The sequence below is a fragment of the Amia ocellicauda genome, chromosome 6 (assembly GCF_036373705.1).
Source record: "Amia ocellicauda isolate fAmiCal2 chromosome 6, fAmiCal2.hap1, whole genome shotgun sequence".
Taxonomy (NCBI): domain Eukaryota; kingdom Metazoa; phylum Chordata; class Actinopteri; order Amiiformes; family Amiidae; genus Amia; species Amia ocellicauda.
The window spans coordinates 43,392,538-43,408,115 of NC_089855.1; the positions used below are offsets into that span (position 1 = coordinate 43,392,538).

The window sequence follows — 15,578 nt, forward strand, 5'->3', positions numbered from 1 at the left end:
GAGAACAGCGAGGAATCCACACGCATCCCAGCACAGGACACCCCTCAGACACCGACACAGTGTCCCAGCTGAGGGAGAACATGTCCCTGCTGGAGGTGGAGCTGATGGAGCTAAAAGAGCTGGTGCTGGCCATGCTCACAACCTCCAACACCACAGAGCAGCTAACAGACCAGCTCAACAGAGTCCAACACGAGCACAAGGTCATAGTGAGGGAGCTGAGGGAGGAGGTGAGGGAGCTGCAGCAGGTCAGGGAGGCCATGAGGAGGGAGCTGACAGCCCTGAGAGAGGAACTGCAACGCAGAGACAAGACAGTGCAGAGCCTGAAGGAGCAGCTATACAAATTCACTGCCCAGAACAACTAGCCCTCAAGAAACCCAGCAGTGCACAATGTGCAGAGCCCTCCCACCCCAATGACATCCAGACATACTGACTCTCACACAACACACCACTCACACACTGCACCCAACACACACACACAACCCGACCCGAACACACAGAATGCACCCAGCACACACACACACCCTGAGCACAACACACACAGTGCACCCAACACACACACACACCCTGACTCAGACACACACACTGCACCCAGCACTCACACACACCCTGAGCCCGAAACCACTCACAAAACCTGCGCACCCCACACACAGGCCGAACCAAACTCAGATGAGCCCCACTCACGCAGAAAGACTACCATGATGAAGAACACTGAAGTAGCCCTGCTGATAGACTCAAATGGCAAACTCATAAATGAGAGGCGGCTCTTCCCTGATGGCAAGATCTCCAAGGTCTGGTGTCCGACCACACAGAGGGCCATTCAGCAGCTGTCCGAGGAGAGCCTCGGCTCCCCCAGCCATATTATTATACACACAGGCACAAACGACCTGAGGACCCAGCAGGACAAGGTGGCCAGCTCCATCTCCACCCTGCTGCCCAGGAAGGACTTCCACCCCAACACCATCCACATGATCAACGCTGAGATCTCTCGGGGATGTGCTCTGATGCCAAATGTGCACCTGGCACACCACCCCACTCTTGGGGCCCACAGCTTGTTTGACCACGTCCATCTCCACTAACAAGCAGTGAGCATCTTCGCAAAGACACTCAAAGACATCGCCCTGGGCCGAAACCCAGCCAGCCCCCCACATGGCCACAGAAGGTTCTTCAGCACCCACACCACCCAGAACAACCCCGAGCCAATCAGGAGAGCGGCCCCTGGGAGCCCCCGCCCTCCACCTGCACACCACCTTCCCCAGCCTGGACACCGCAGACCCCAGCCTGGATACGCCTGACCACAGGACAGCAGACCCAGAATGGAGCCCATCCAGAACATGCACAGAACAGCCCAGCAGCACAGCCAGCGCAACTACACAGCAGAGGTCAACAGAGTGGCTGACACCGACACCGGGGAGCTGCAGGAGATCCGACACCTGCTCAACCTCATCTGCACCCGACTGATAAGATTAGTAACTGTGCATAACAAAGAAACCACTGCAGGAGGTGACTAGCTATTACCACATCCGAAAATCACCCCTGTATAAATGTAGTTATATACTGATATATATGGACATATTTTCTAAAAATTATGTAGATATATGGATGCTTACATATATGTGTATATATGTAGATATATGTGTGTATGCGTATGTATATAGGAGTGTAAGTCAGGAGTTTTTTTTTTTGTTTTTTTTCTAATTTATTCGTTTCCTATTTTTTCATATCACCAGTATTAATATTTATTTATTTGTTTACTTTCCACCTCACACATTTCCAGATACATCTCATTCCAATTTAAATTGCTTAATTAGAGTAGAAAGAAATGCGATCCCTATCTATCACCATGTGGAACATCCAGGGCCTGGGCTCCTCAGTGTTCGGGCTGAAGAGCACAGACCCGGAGTTCAGAGATAGAGTGAGAGACAAGGATGTCATCATCCTGCAAGAGACATGGTGTCGGGCAGACGTGTCCAGTCACTGTCCCTCAGGCTACAGAGAGGTCATAGTGCCCTCCCTGAAGAAGCCCTCCGTCAGACATGGCAGGGACTCCGGGGGCATAATAATCTGGTACAAAGCAGAGCTCAGTGACTCCATACAGTCCATCAAAACAGCAGAGTCACACATATGGCTTAAAATAAGCAAAGAATCATTTCTACACAAACCGATGTGTTCCTGTGTGCCGTGTATGTTCCCCCCTCAGAATCCCCATATCACAATAAGGAGATCTTCCCCATCCTCCAGACTGAGGTCTGCCACTTCCAGGTCCAGGGAAGTGTGCTGATCTGTGGGGACCTGAACGCCCGGACAGGCAGCCTGCCTGACTTCACCAGCACACAGGGAGACAGCCACATATTCGGCCACACCCCCTTAAACACCCCCATCAGCTCCCTCAGACACAGCCACGACAGGGGAGTGAATAAAAACGGGCAAAAATTACTGCAGCTCTGTCAGGGACTGGGCCTGTATATCGTGAATGGCAGGATCCGGGGAGACTCTCTGGGAAGATACACCTACAGCTCAGCTCTTGGCAGCAGCACGATAGACTATGCCATCACAGACCTAGACCCCTTCTCTCTCAGTGCATTCACCTCTATCAGACCACAGCCAAATCACTGTGTTCCTGAAGAGGACAGAGCACAGCAGCAGCGCTCACACACAGCCCAGCAAGCTGTACAGCCTCGGACACTCCTACAGATGGGCTCCAGACAGCACACAAGAGTACCAGAAAGCAATTGGCAATCAAGACATCCAATCACTAATACACACCTTTCTGGTCACCCCAAATCAACATAGTAAAGAAGGAATACATCTGGCTATCAAATACTTAAATCATATATTTGAAAAAGCAGCTTTACAGTCAAAATTGGATATTAAAAGGAACATCCCAACAAAATACAAATAGGAGAATTGGTTTGATAAGGAGTGCAATACAATAAGGAAGGAACTGTGAAATGAAGGAACACTTAGATCAAGAAGAACAACACACCCGAATGCAACTGACAATAATCGAAGAGTCCATTAACACAAATAGATTCTGGGAAAACTGGAAAAAATGTCATAAATTAAAGCCATTCAAAATTGAGATATTTGGAAAAACCACTTTGAAAAACTTTATGAAAACATTCACCACACTGAGAAATCAGCTCAGCATGACATCAGTGTGAAACTAAAAAGAATGGAATTGGCATTTAAAGAAACCCAGAATCCCCTGGACCCTGACAGTTTTTTTATTGATCCTGCAAAATAAGTGTTTAGGAAACATTTGTAACTTAAAGTTAGGGTTAGTGTTAGGGTTAGGGTTATGAATATAATTGATATATAGAATTGTTAAGAAGTGTAAATGTTTACATTACATTTTCATGGATTGATATTTCATCAATATCTTCACTATTAAAGATAAACGCATTATTATTTTCGGCATTGTGAAAGCACATTGGTATTACCTATGTGTATCTTTAAAAGCTTAAAATTCCTAAAGGTTCTTTATTGATCTTGCAAAATAAGCTTTTAGGGAACATTTGTAACATAGAGTTAGGGTTAGCCACTGGGTAAGGGTTACATCTTAAACAAGGGTTACAAAAGTGCCGGAATGAGGTCAAGGACTCTGCTGTTTTGACTTCGGTGGTGGAATGACCTGCCCACCAAAGTCAAAACAGCAGAGTCCTTGACCTCATTCCGGCGCTTACTCAAGACGCATCTCTTCCGACCGCACTTGTAATATTAGTCCTCTATCCCTGCAAGATTTCACTTCAGCTTATTATGCTCCTCTCGTTCTTGAATGTTTTCCTCCTTGCTCCCTTTCCTGTAGCCCTAGTCTGTAACCCTACATCTTGAGAGCACTTAGCTTTCACCGTCCAGGATGTAGGAAGTCTTTTACTGTACTTGTGTAAATTGTAATTGGAATTTTTAAAATGTATTTTGAATTGCGATATTTTTTAACTAAGTTGAATTTGTAATGATTGATGCCTTGTACTTCTCTGTATTTTTGCACTTATGTTGTAAGTCGCCCTGGATAAGGGCGTCTGCCAAGAAATAAAAATAATTAAATAATAGTCTTCAACAGTAAGTTTATTCATGTTAATTTTTCTCTTTAATGTTAAAGAACAGAATTAACCAGCTCACCACAAAGGAACATGGTAGGTGCTGTTGCAACATGGATTACACAAAAACATTGAAATCCAAGTTTGCAGTGGTCCTTGGGCCATTGTGTGGTGATCCAGATCACTTCAGCACGAATTTTGCAGTGGTCTGGACTACAACTCCAGGGACTACTGTGCAGTGGTCCAGACCTCAGAAACTGTATGCATATGGACAGTGAAGTAGGCATGATAACTGTAGCCAATACTTTGTGGTTAAAATGCTTAATTTAATCCCTGTATTGTACGGAATAATAATAAGAACTGTAAAACATAAGAGAAGGGCCTGATAATAAATACAATACACAATAGACTAGAACCCTTAGAATATAATAATATGAACATTTTCATTATTAGTATCATTGTAGTTTGGATGATATATTAATGCAAGTTGATAACATATTTTACAGAAAATGGGTTTAAGGAATTGTGTCAAAAAACTAAAAGAATTGCTTTAGGGACCATTGCAGCATTTTCACAGACCAATGTATAGCCCACTTTTCTTTTAAATTATGTTTAAAACAAAATTGAGGAAGCAGTGGTTAGTTCTGAATCAAACATATTGACCCCCTCACTCAATCTGTAAGTCCTGCAGCAAACATTGGAATATGCATAATTATTTGCACAGACTGGTATTAATGTCCCTAATAAATAACCAAATGCCATTTTTGTTGTTTCAAATGTGCCCAACATCATACAAGTATATGTCCTTTTAGTATGTCACAAAGGTTCCCTAATTCGTTTTACAAATGTTCCCTGTATGATATGAATGTTCCCTAAGCATGTGACGAATGTTCCCTAGTTTATGTTACAGATGTGCCCTAGCACTTCTCTCTCTCTCTCTCTCTCTCTCTCTCTCTCTCTCTCTCTCTATCTCTCTCTCTCAATTCAGTGCATTTGTATTGTCAAAGCAATAAACAATATCATTATAAATCACAATAAGATGTAATATAGTACAGAAAAACAAAATGTAATAAAATGTGATCTTTAATACACACAAATATGTATGGCTGGTCGGAAGCGTCTTGGACTCGGGTTCCTCTTCATTACTTATAACGCTTTTGCCTTTTGTTAAAGCTTTCCATGGAGGGGAACGTGGATGAGTTTGTACCATTCTTGGGAGGCTCTGCCTTGTTGGGGCGGAGCTGTGATCCAGGTGAACAGCAGATCGGGCATAGGTGGGCATTGATGCCTTTACCATCAACAATCTTCCACCAACAAACTCTGTTTTCTTAAAATAATCCATTTTAAAAGTGTGTGAAAATAAAATCCCCACTCCCCCACTCACACTAGACCCTTGGCTAAACACACTCTCTCCTTTCCACTCCCGCTGCCACTCACACTCATTCACACTGTCTGCGTGCGTCTCTTGTACAAATAAAAATTGAGACATAAAAAAACATACTATTAACCATCATCTTTTGATTGCAAAGCAGTCCTGACAACACTCTTTCCACTTCTTTAACTTGTAGCACTCCGGCTCACTAAACTCCGCGAGTGCCACATCCTGCAGGATCACTTGTGCAGATGCCAGGAACTGCTTTGCATAAGGGAAGAAGTTTTCTAAAACTATGTTCCTCTTCCCCTTGGTCTCTCTTAAAAAATCCTTATTGCTTTTAGCACTGTATCCCGCAGTGTCAGTGGAGAAGGGCTCGCCCTGGGAGTCAGCGATGTACCCCTGAGCAGCGCTGTCCGAGTCTGTGCTCTCCACAGCCGCAGCACTGCACTCAGACTCCCGGCGCCGCAGCCGGTCGGCCACCTTGGGTTGAGACGGCAGGTTCCCCCAGACAGACTCCCCTGACTGTGAGTCCCGCCGCACCACAGCCCCCACACCGTCTCCGGGATCCTCCTCACCAGCCGTCCTCGCAATATTCGCCTTTATAGACAACTGTATCAACGGCCTCAGAAGACGGGGTAGACTGCTTCTGCTGTCTTTTCCTGGGCACTTTAAACCCATCATCACTGGCTAAGTGTTCAGTCTTGGTGGCGGCCGCATCAGCAGCAACAGCAGCTCCCTCCTCAGCTAACTGAGCCCGTGGCTGCTCTGCATTCTCACTGCTAGCAGCTTCCCCACTAGGCTCCCCTACTCTGTCCCCACCGAGGCCAGTAGCGTTTGCCACCGCCTCCCCCTCATCGCTCCCCCGGACGGCCGAGCCGACACCAGACGGCCCTGCCTGCTCCTCACCTTCCTCTCGCCCGGCCGCCGGAGCCTCTCCCTGAGGGCAAGAGCGACTGATGTGCCCCTGCGCCCCGCACCTCAAACACCTCATGGTATCAGTTGACACGAACACCACGTACACTAACCCCTCGATCTTAAACTTCAGAGACAGGCTTAACTCATCGGCGCCGTCCGCCAGCACCATGAAACCCTGTCTGCGGTAAGAGAGGACGTGTTTCAGCTCCGGGGCGCTGCAGCCCAGCAGCACCCTCCTAATGGCGCAGGTGAGCCGGCCATAGCGACTCAGATCCCCCGCCAGCAGATCGTTGCTCAGGAAGGGGGGCACATTGGAAGTAACCACCTTTACAGCCGGGGTGGCCAGAGGGAGCGTGGGCAGGAAGGTCCCCTTCACTGTGACCCCCTCCTCCATCACATCCTTCACCAGCGCCTCAGAATTCAGGAAAACCACGATGCCCTTATTCATTCGAGCCGCAGAGACGATGTTCTGGAAGCCGACCTTCCTTCCGATCTCCATCGCACAGTCCTCTACCGACACCTACTCCTGGGACACGAGTATAAGCCCATGCTTTCGGGTCAGCGTTTCGTAATTAAATGAAGGGGGGCGTCTCCCCGCCCGCAACGCCATGCTGATCTAAATCGAAAAACAACCCCCTAAACCCGAATCGTTTAAAACCAACAAACGTTTAAAAGTATCTATAAAAAAACAAGAAAAGGAAAGAAAAAGAGTAGTAAAAACACACACACACACACTCTCTCCAAACAAACCTCCCACCACCACTGACTTCCCCTATGAACTCCCAGCATGCAGAGAGAGAGAGAGAGAGAGAGAGTGTGTGTGTATGTGTGAGAGTGGGTGGGTGGGTGGCTGTGTTAGTGCCTGTTTGTCTGTCTTCTGTGTCTGTCTGTCTCTGTCTCTGTCTCTCTCTCTGTCTCTCTCTCTCTCAATTCAGTGCATTTGTATTGTCAAAGCAATTGGACATTCAAACATACATTTATACATACATACATAGAAACATATATATGGAAAAGAAACAATACAATTATAAATCACAATAAGATGTAATAAAGTACAGGAAAACAAAATGTAATAAAATGTGATCTTTAATACACACAAATATGTATAGTTGGTCGGAAGCGTCTTGGAATCGGGTTCCTCTTCATGGAGGGGAACGTGGATGAGTTTGTACCATTCTTGGGAGGCTCTGCCTTGTTGGGGTTTTGCTGTGATTAAGGTGAACAGCAGATCTGGCATAGGTGGGCATGTGGGTAGAGGAGGAGGAAGGCCGGTCAAGCAAATAAGCTTGCTAAGGTACGCAGCAGCAGCAAACAGCCCCCCCTTCCAGCCAGCCAGGCAGTCTGGCTGGCAGTGACTGGGTGGTTGACAGACGGCAAGCAACGGAATGCACGTGCTCTGTGATGTCATAGCAGTCAGCTCAGAGAGAGGTTCGTGATGACATCGCTGAGCTGGCTAGCTCTGTGTGTCTTGCTGGCTGTGTGTATGTATGTGTGTGTGAGAGACAGAGAGAGAGAGATAGAGTGTGTGTGTGTGTGTGTGTGTATGTGTGTGTGAGTGGGTGGCTGTGTTAGTCTCTGTCTCTCTCTCTGTCTCTGTCTCTCGCTCTGTAGATGCATCATAGGGAACATATGTAACAATCTCTCTTTTTGTTTACCAATAATGTGAATGAACGTATTTCAAGTGGGTTTTGCCTTGTTTGGAAACGTTTTAAGATTATTTATGAAGTGTAAATTGGATTTGTCTCAATTCTCTGTAGTTTTCAATATACACTCACCCTCAAAGGATTATTAGGAACACCATACTAATACTGTGTTTGACCCCCTTTCGCCTTCAGAACTGCCTTAATTCTACATGGCATTGATTCAACAAGGTGCTGAAAGCATTCTTTAGAAATGTTGGCCCATATTGATAGGATAGCATCTTGCAGTTGATGGAGATTTGTGGGATGCACATCCAGGGCACATCCAGGGGGTGCTAAATGTCCTCTATGTAAATTAGATAGTCAACTCAGTCTAATTTACATGGGAACATTTGTGTTGCCCAAAATGGTGCGTTATGGAAGTTGTATGCAGTTTCTGTGTTTTTTTTTCCCTCTCTACATAATGGAAAACCTGCATAATTTCTTATTCCAGACTCTTCTCTTTTAAAAATAATTGCTTATTTACAAAAATTAGAACAGAAATAACTATTTAGAAGAATTATAGCTTTTTTAATAATTATGTAATTACATACTGTATATATATATAATTATCAATTATAAAATTTGGTAAATGTTAAATAGAAGATTTAATGTAAAGGTTTTTAAATGTCATCTTTACTAAAAGAGGAAACCGATATGAATGTGTGCAGTGCATACTCTTGATAGTACAGTAAAGGAGCCTACAGTACACCAGACTGACGGATAACAGTAATGGCTGTTATGTTTTTTGATTGGATAACAGAATTTATTTAAATATAAGCAATGGACAGTTCCTTTGTAGCCACTGGTAGCCTCTGGTAGCCCTGGTAACCTTGTCTGTATGTCCAGAAGACCAAAAGGGACCTGTCCTCTTATCGGTTCCTAGCCAAATTCGAAGGGACCCCCACTTCATAATTACATTATCATAAAGCACCCAAGTCATGGTGGTGGCAAAATGCTATTGGTTGGAAGGAAACCTTATAAAAGGGAAAACAAAGATAATTTGAGTTCTCTTAACTTCTTCATCCTGCAACGAGACACAAGAGAGAGCTGGCGGGAGACAGAGAGAGACACATTGCTTCCTGCCTGACCAGACTGGCCTATAAGCTGTACTCTGAGGAAAAAGAAGAAAATGGGTATTATCTGTAATCCAGCAGAAGCTTAATATTACTTATTTTCAGTAATATAATTGAATGATATTAGTTTCCTATTTTTGTCAAAATAAATGATTATTGCACATCTGTGACTTGACCACATCTTCCCTCTAAAAAGAATCTTAAAAGAGAAATCAATTGACCTATGAGTTTTCAGTTCAACTATTTATTTAGATTGACTGAAATAACGAGCATTGCTTATTGTTTATTAACAATTATAATTGCTCGGTTATTTGGCTTCACGGCTGTGCTGTCACCACCGTTGTTATTATTGTCTGTGTCTATTTGTGTTATTAGTTATTATCTTTGATAGCTAATCCGACTCTGTTCCGTCCGCGCTCCGGGGCTCCGGTGTGCTTCGGTTTCGGCTACAAATTGCACACTTTCAAAATAATAGTTTTGTTTATTGTAGCGTAAGGTACACTTATAAATTTCAATTCAAGAAGTGAATTTATAGTATCACCTTATCACGAATCCTGGAATCTTGTAGAACTCAATTTCTGTAATAATTGGACGCAGACTCCAATTCCAAAGATATAAATTGTCAAATTTATTCAAAAACAAAGACTAAATGTAGCACTACACCAATTATACAAAAGGGCAAAACTAATTAACATTTATCTCTAGATCAACAACTCAAAGACAAATCACTTCCTTGACCAAATCAAAGACCATGTGATCGCATATGATATCACACAAATGGTTAAACAAAAAAGGTTATAAACACATTGACTACAATACCGGTTAGTAAGACGAAGGTGAGTCTCTCATTAGTATTGTTAGTCAGACATTAAATAACTACGCAGGATAGTATTTATGTCAGGTAACTTCTCGTTATGTATATATCAGTCTCATTTACGTAGGTGCCGAGAAAGATCCTATCATTACTTGTTACCACAATTTCCCTTAACTGATTATTATTCAATGATTAAGGATAGGCAGGGCCACCTATAATCTGGTGTCTATTAACTTGTGTCAATTTCAGACTAAACAGTTAAACAGGAATGAGAAGATATTTCTCGGCGTTGACAGATTTTATTTCTAAAATTATCAACAAAACAGTTTAATGCAACACACATTTATATTGAAGAAAACTAAATGATATTACACATTCTAGAGTTATGAATCACAGATTAACATTTCTAATTGATTTCTCAAATGTCATGAATCATGAACTCCAAACTGTTAAACTTATCTGAACTTCGTCGCAGAGAGGCCTCTCTGGCTTCGGGCTCAGATAACAGCACACGGCACGAGGTCCGTGTGGTTTGGAACAAAGGCAGTCCGGTTCGGCTTTGTCCAAGAACTTCCACTCAGTCGATGCACCTGGAAGTCGGGGTTTCTCGAATGTAGAGTCTTTTCCAAACCGATTTTCCAGTGGTTTGAAGGCTCCAAGGTTGTGCACAAAATCTTCTTTGTATGCAGGGTTTCCATCATAGTTACTTGAAGACAAAGTCTTTGAGGAAAGCAGGGCCCTGTTCGTTCCAAGGATCGAGTTTCTTAAGACTCAATAGCTATTTAAATGACTGACACTTTCGTATACAGTCGACTTAGTCAATTGTCCAGCTGTAAAAACTCCACTGATCAGGTGGGCACAGGCGGGCAGCGCAGTCTGTAAAATTCTTTATTTGATAAAGTCCTTTAATAGAATTCTTCGTACGGCTCAATCTCCTTCTCCCAGTTTAACTCTTCTGTTGCCGGCAAAGGTTCAGGTTGAGCTGTGGCAGCGAGTTTCTGGTTCAGGTGAGAGAGAGACAGAGAGAGAGAGAGAGAGAGAGAGACCGTGTGCTGTTCTGTATACGCCTGTCAGATCAATAGGTGATTGGTTCTTGAGTTTGTGAGATTGGATTTCCAGTTCAAAGAGTTATATTACCTACAGGCCCACTTCTCCAGACATCCCGCAGCAGGATTCCAAACTATTTGGCCTATTTGTGGTGCCATCCTCCCCAAAACTATCACTTTGATGTAAACCAGTTCCAAGTTGATGAGTTAAGAAAATCTGATAACTGTGGGGGGAGAGGTCAGTGCTTCAGCTCAGAGCTAAAATGCTCTTATAAAAATACACCCAACATAATGCTACAGTGTTTATTAATATCTATGCCCCCAATGCTGTGAGAGACAGACTGTCAGTGTTTCCGGTGCTCAGCAAAGCGCTGGCAGACTGTGGGGCTGAGGAGATCCTGGTTTTGGGGGGGTGATTGGAACTGTACTGTGGACTATAGATTAGATAGGAATCATTTGGAGCCCAGTCCACAGTCGACAAAACAGCTGGAAGGTATTACACAGTTGCACAATCTGGTCGATGTCTGGAGGAATGCCAACCCAAAGGTGAAACAGTACACCTGGGTGAGGCCGGGTTCTAGCATTATGTCGCTAGCCAGGCTGGATAGATTTTATACCTTTACACATCATGTCAATCTGATCGGTGGCTGCCATATCACCCCCACCTGACCACTGATCACTGTCTCATCACTGTGAGTGTCACCCTGCCTCCTGTCCGGCTGCGCAGTGCCTACTGGCTTTTCAACAATAGTTTGCTGCAGGACAGGATTTTTTGTAATTCTTTTATTTTCTTTTGGCAGAGATCAGAGCGCCCTAGGTTTGCCTCCCTGAGACAGTGGTGGGACATTGGCAAGGTTCAGACCAGGCTCTTCTGCTAGAAGTACACTGAGCATAGGACTGACAGCTTGAATTAATGTATGAAGGAGTTAGAAGGAGAGATTCAGGTGCTCCACCGAGCCTTGGACGCTGGAGATTCGGGGGCATTAGAGGACCTTAAAGCTATGCAGCAGGCATTGACAGAGCTGCTGGGGACGTGGGCTCGAGGGGCAATGGTGCGCTCGCAGTTCCAGAGCCTGACACAGATGGATGCGCCCATCAAGTTCTTTTTTGGGCTGGAATGCAGGCAGCAGCAGAGCAGGGTGATGCTCAGCCTGAGGACGGCTGAGGGCCGTGTGCTGCAGGATGGGCAGGAGATGTGTACTCATGCCGCCCAATTCTATAGGGAGCTGTACTCCGCAGAGCCGGGCTGCCTGGAGCAGCAGCAGCAGTTTCAGCAGGGTCTGACTAAGGTCCCACAGGATGGGATGCTGTGTCAGGTCTATAAGATCCTGTCTAAGGCTCTGGCTAAGCGGCTCAGAGACATCATGCCGAGAGCTGAGAGCAGTTGGTGTCGGCCCGCGGTTCGTAGAATTTATTCAGCTGCTGTACTGTCGTGTGTTTAGTGTGCTGAAGATTAATGGTGGCCTGTCCATCTCTTGTCACCCAGAGCAGGCGGTCAGGGTGTCGGCCTATGCTGCTGAGACACACAGTCTGGCCAGCGAGACTTCCAGGTCATTGTGGGAGTGTCTGGACTAGTTCAGCAGGGCCACCTCAGCCAGGGTCAACTGGGGCAAGAGCAGCGCTCATCTCGTTGGGGTGTTGGAGGTTTCTGCCCACCCTGCCCTCTCTGCGGGGCTGCATTGGTCTCACTCAGGACCTCGGGTGCTGGGTGTGACTTTGGGGGAGACGCAGGAGAACTGGGCTGGCCTGCTGGAGAGGGTACAGGGCAGGTTGAGGGCATGGCACTGGCTGCTGCCCCAGCTCTCCTTTAGGGGGAGAGCAATTGTTATTAATATCTTGGTGGCCCCCATGCTCTGTCACATTTATGCCTGTCTGGACCCCCCAGCGGCCCTGGTGTCCCAGATACAGACCCTGCTCCTGGATTTCTTCTGGGACAGGCTGCACTGGGTGCGCAAAACAGTGCTGTACCTGCCTTTCGGCTGCAGGCAGCTTAGAGGCTCCTGTACCCTCAAGATCCCCAGTGTCTCCCGCCCTGTTCACTTGTTATGACAGACACATGTTTTTACTTAAGACACCTCCCCATATACTCCCTTCACTGCCTGTTTTTTATCATACAGTTTTCGAGGTATGGCAGCGCTTCTCCCTTGGTAGGGAACTGGGGGGCAGCAGTCTGTATTGGCTGTTAGAGGAGCTACTGCTGTGGAACCCCGGTTTTAGCTGTCCACTCCTGCTCTCCAGCAGCCTCAGATCAGTCCTGCTTAAGGTCGACGTGATCCGGCTGAGGGATTTGTTGGATTTTAAAAGGGGACAGTGGGTTGGTGCCGACAGTCTGGCTGCCAGGCTGGGTATGCGGTCATTGAGAGTCGTAACCAGATTTCTCTGGGCAGTACAGATCGCCCTTCCCATAGGCGCTGTGGAGCGGCTTTTCCAGGCTCTCACGCATCACTGCTGGCCCTAGGACCCTGACACCGTCTTTCCCCTTGTTTGTCTGTGTCTCTCAGTCCCCCCTAGCTCATCAGGCCGCATCTGTCGCATCACAGTCTCTGTAGTGTGTCTGTCTCCACAGGTCAGCGTCAGCAGCTCTATCAACTCAGTGTGAGGGAGCTGCACCATCAGCAGCTGCAGCCCTTCCCTGACACCCCCTGGAGGGAGCACCTGGCTCTGGGGGAAGATGCCTGCCCGGCCTGGAGGAGCCTGAACAAGCCCCCGCTTCTGCATGGCTTCTGCATGGCGTCATCGCAACAAACTCTTTTGCACATACACTGGACCCCAGAGTGAGCGACACCTGTCCCCACTGTGGGGAGAGAGAGACACTTTTTCACTGTTTCTGCCACTGCCCTAGATTAGAGCTGCTGTTCACTGCACTGGAGAGCCTGTTCAAGCAGCTGGGCCTCCTTTTCTCACGCACTGTGTTTATTTTGGGAGTCCAGTACAAGCAGCGCCACAGACATGTTTGTCAGTTAGCAAACTTTCTAGTGGGGCAGGCTAAACTGGCTAATCCTGAGCAGTAGGAGAAGTCAGACTGACCGCGTGCAGCAACAGTGCGCACTCTCCCTCTTCAGGTCTCTCGTAAGCTCCAGAGTGCGACTGGATTACAATTTCTACAGTCTGACGGGAGACCTGGACGCTTTTCTGCAGATGTGGGCGATCGGGGCGGCCATCTGTGCCATTCACTTTGGACGTTTAAACCAACTGGTTTAATTCACTTGAATCTTTTATTGGTAGCACGTGTGTAGTGGTTTTTGGAATAGGCTGTGTCTTTATGTCAGGAGTTTTTTTCATGTCTTTTATGTGTTTCTAGTTTGTTTTTAATGTTTTGTTAGTTTTTCTTTTGTAAAATAAAGGTGTTAAAAATAAAAAAATCTCTCTCTCTCTCTCACACACACAGACACACATAGACAAAGCCAGCAAGACACACAGAGCCAGCCAGCTCAGCGATGACATCACGAACCTCTCTCTGAGCTGACTGCTATGACATCACAGAGCACGTGCATTCCGTTGCTTGCCATCTATCAACCACTCAGTCACTGCCAGCCAGACTGCCTGGCTGGCTGGATGGGGGGGCTGTTTGCTGCTGCTATGTACCTTAGGAAGCTTGTTTGCTTGACCGGCCTTCCTCCTCCTCCGCCCACATGCCCACCTATGCCCGATCTGCTGTTCACCTAGATCACAGCTCCGCCCCAACAAGGCAGAGCCTCCCAAGAATGGTACAAACTCATCCACGCTCCCCTCCATGGAAAGCTTTAGCAAAAGGCAACAGCGTTATAAGTAAAGAAGAAGAACCCGAGTCCAAGACGCTTCTGACCAGCCATACATATTTGTGTGTATTAAAGATCACTTTTTATTACATTTTGTTTTTCTGTACTTTATTACATCTTATTGTGATTTATAATTTTATTGTTTATTTTCCATATGTATGTATGTATGTATGTATGTATGTATGTATGATTGCATGTCCAATTGCTTTGACAATCCAAATGCACTAAATTGAGAGACAGAGAGAGAGAGAGAGAGCGAGAGAGAGAGAGAGAGAGAGAGAGAGAGAGAGAGAGAGAGAGTACTAGGGCACATCTGTAACATAAACTAGGGAACATTCGTATCATGCTTAGGGAACCTTTGTGACATACTAAAAGGACATACTGGTAAGATGTTGGGCACATTTGAAACAATAGAAATGGCATTTGGTTATTTATTAGGGACATTTATACCAGTCTGAGCAAATATCTATGCATATTCCAATGTTTGCTGCAGGACTTACAGATTGAGTGAGGGGGTCAATATGTTTGATTCAGAACTAACCACTGCTTCCTCAATTTTGTTTTAAACATAATTTAAAAGAAAAGTGGGCTATACATTGGTTTGGAAAAAAGTATTGGCTACAGTTATGATGCCTACTTCAGTGTTCATATGCACACAGTTTCTGAGGTCTGGACCACTGCACAGTAGTCCCTGGAGTTGTAGTCCAGACCACTGCAAAATTCGTGCTGAAGTGATCTGGATTACCACGCAATGGCCGAAGGACCACTGCAAACTTGGATTTCAATGTTTTTGTGTAATCCATGTTGCAATAGCACCTACCATGTTCCTTTGTGGTGAGCTGGTAAATTCTGTTCTGGGAAAACCACAATCCTGCAGG

General features: G+C 45.7%; 2 non-coding genes across 2 annotated transcripts; one reads left to right on the plus strand and one right to left on the minus strand.

Annotated features, from left to right (window-relative positions):
* Window positions 1-5,160: 5,160 nt before the first annotated feature.
* On the plus strand, window positions 5,161-5,275 carry LOC136751944 (U5 spliceosomal RNA). The gene has a single exon (XR_010817129.1). It is a non-coding gene; the product is annotated as a U5 spliceosomal RNA (small nuclear RNA).
* A 9,343-nt stretch (window positions 5,276-14,618) lies between these two features.
* On the minus strand, window positions 14,619-14,733 carry LOC136752065 (U5 spliceosomal RNA). Its single transcript, XR_010817236.1, has one exon. It is a non-coding gene; the product is annotated as a U5 spliceosomal RNA (small nuclear RNA).
* Between the last annotated feature and the right edge of the window lie 845 nt (window positions 14,734-15,578).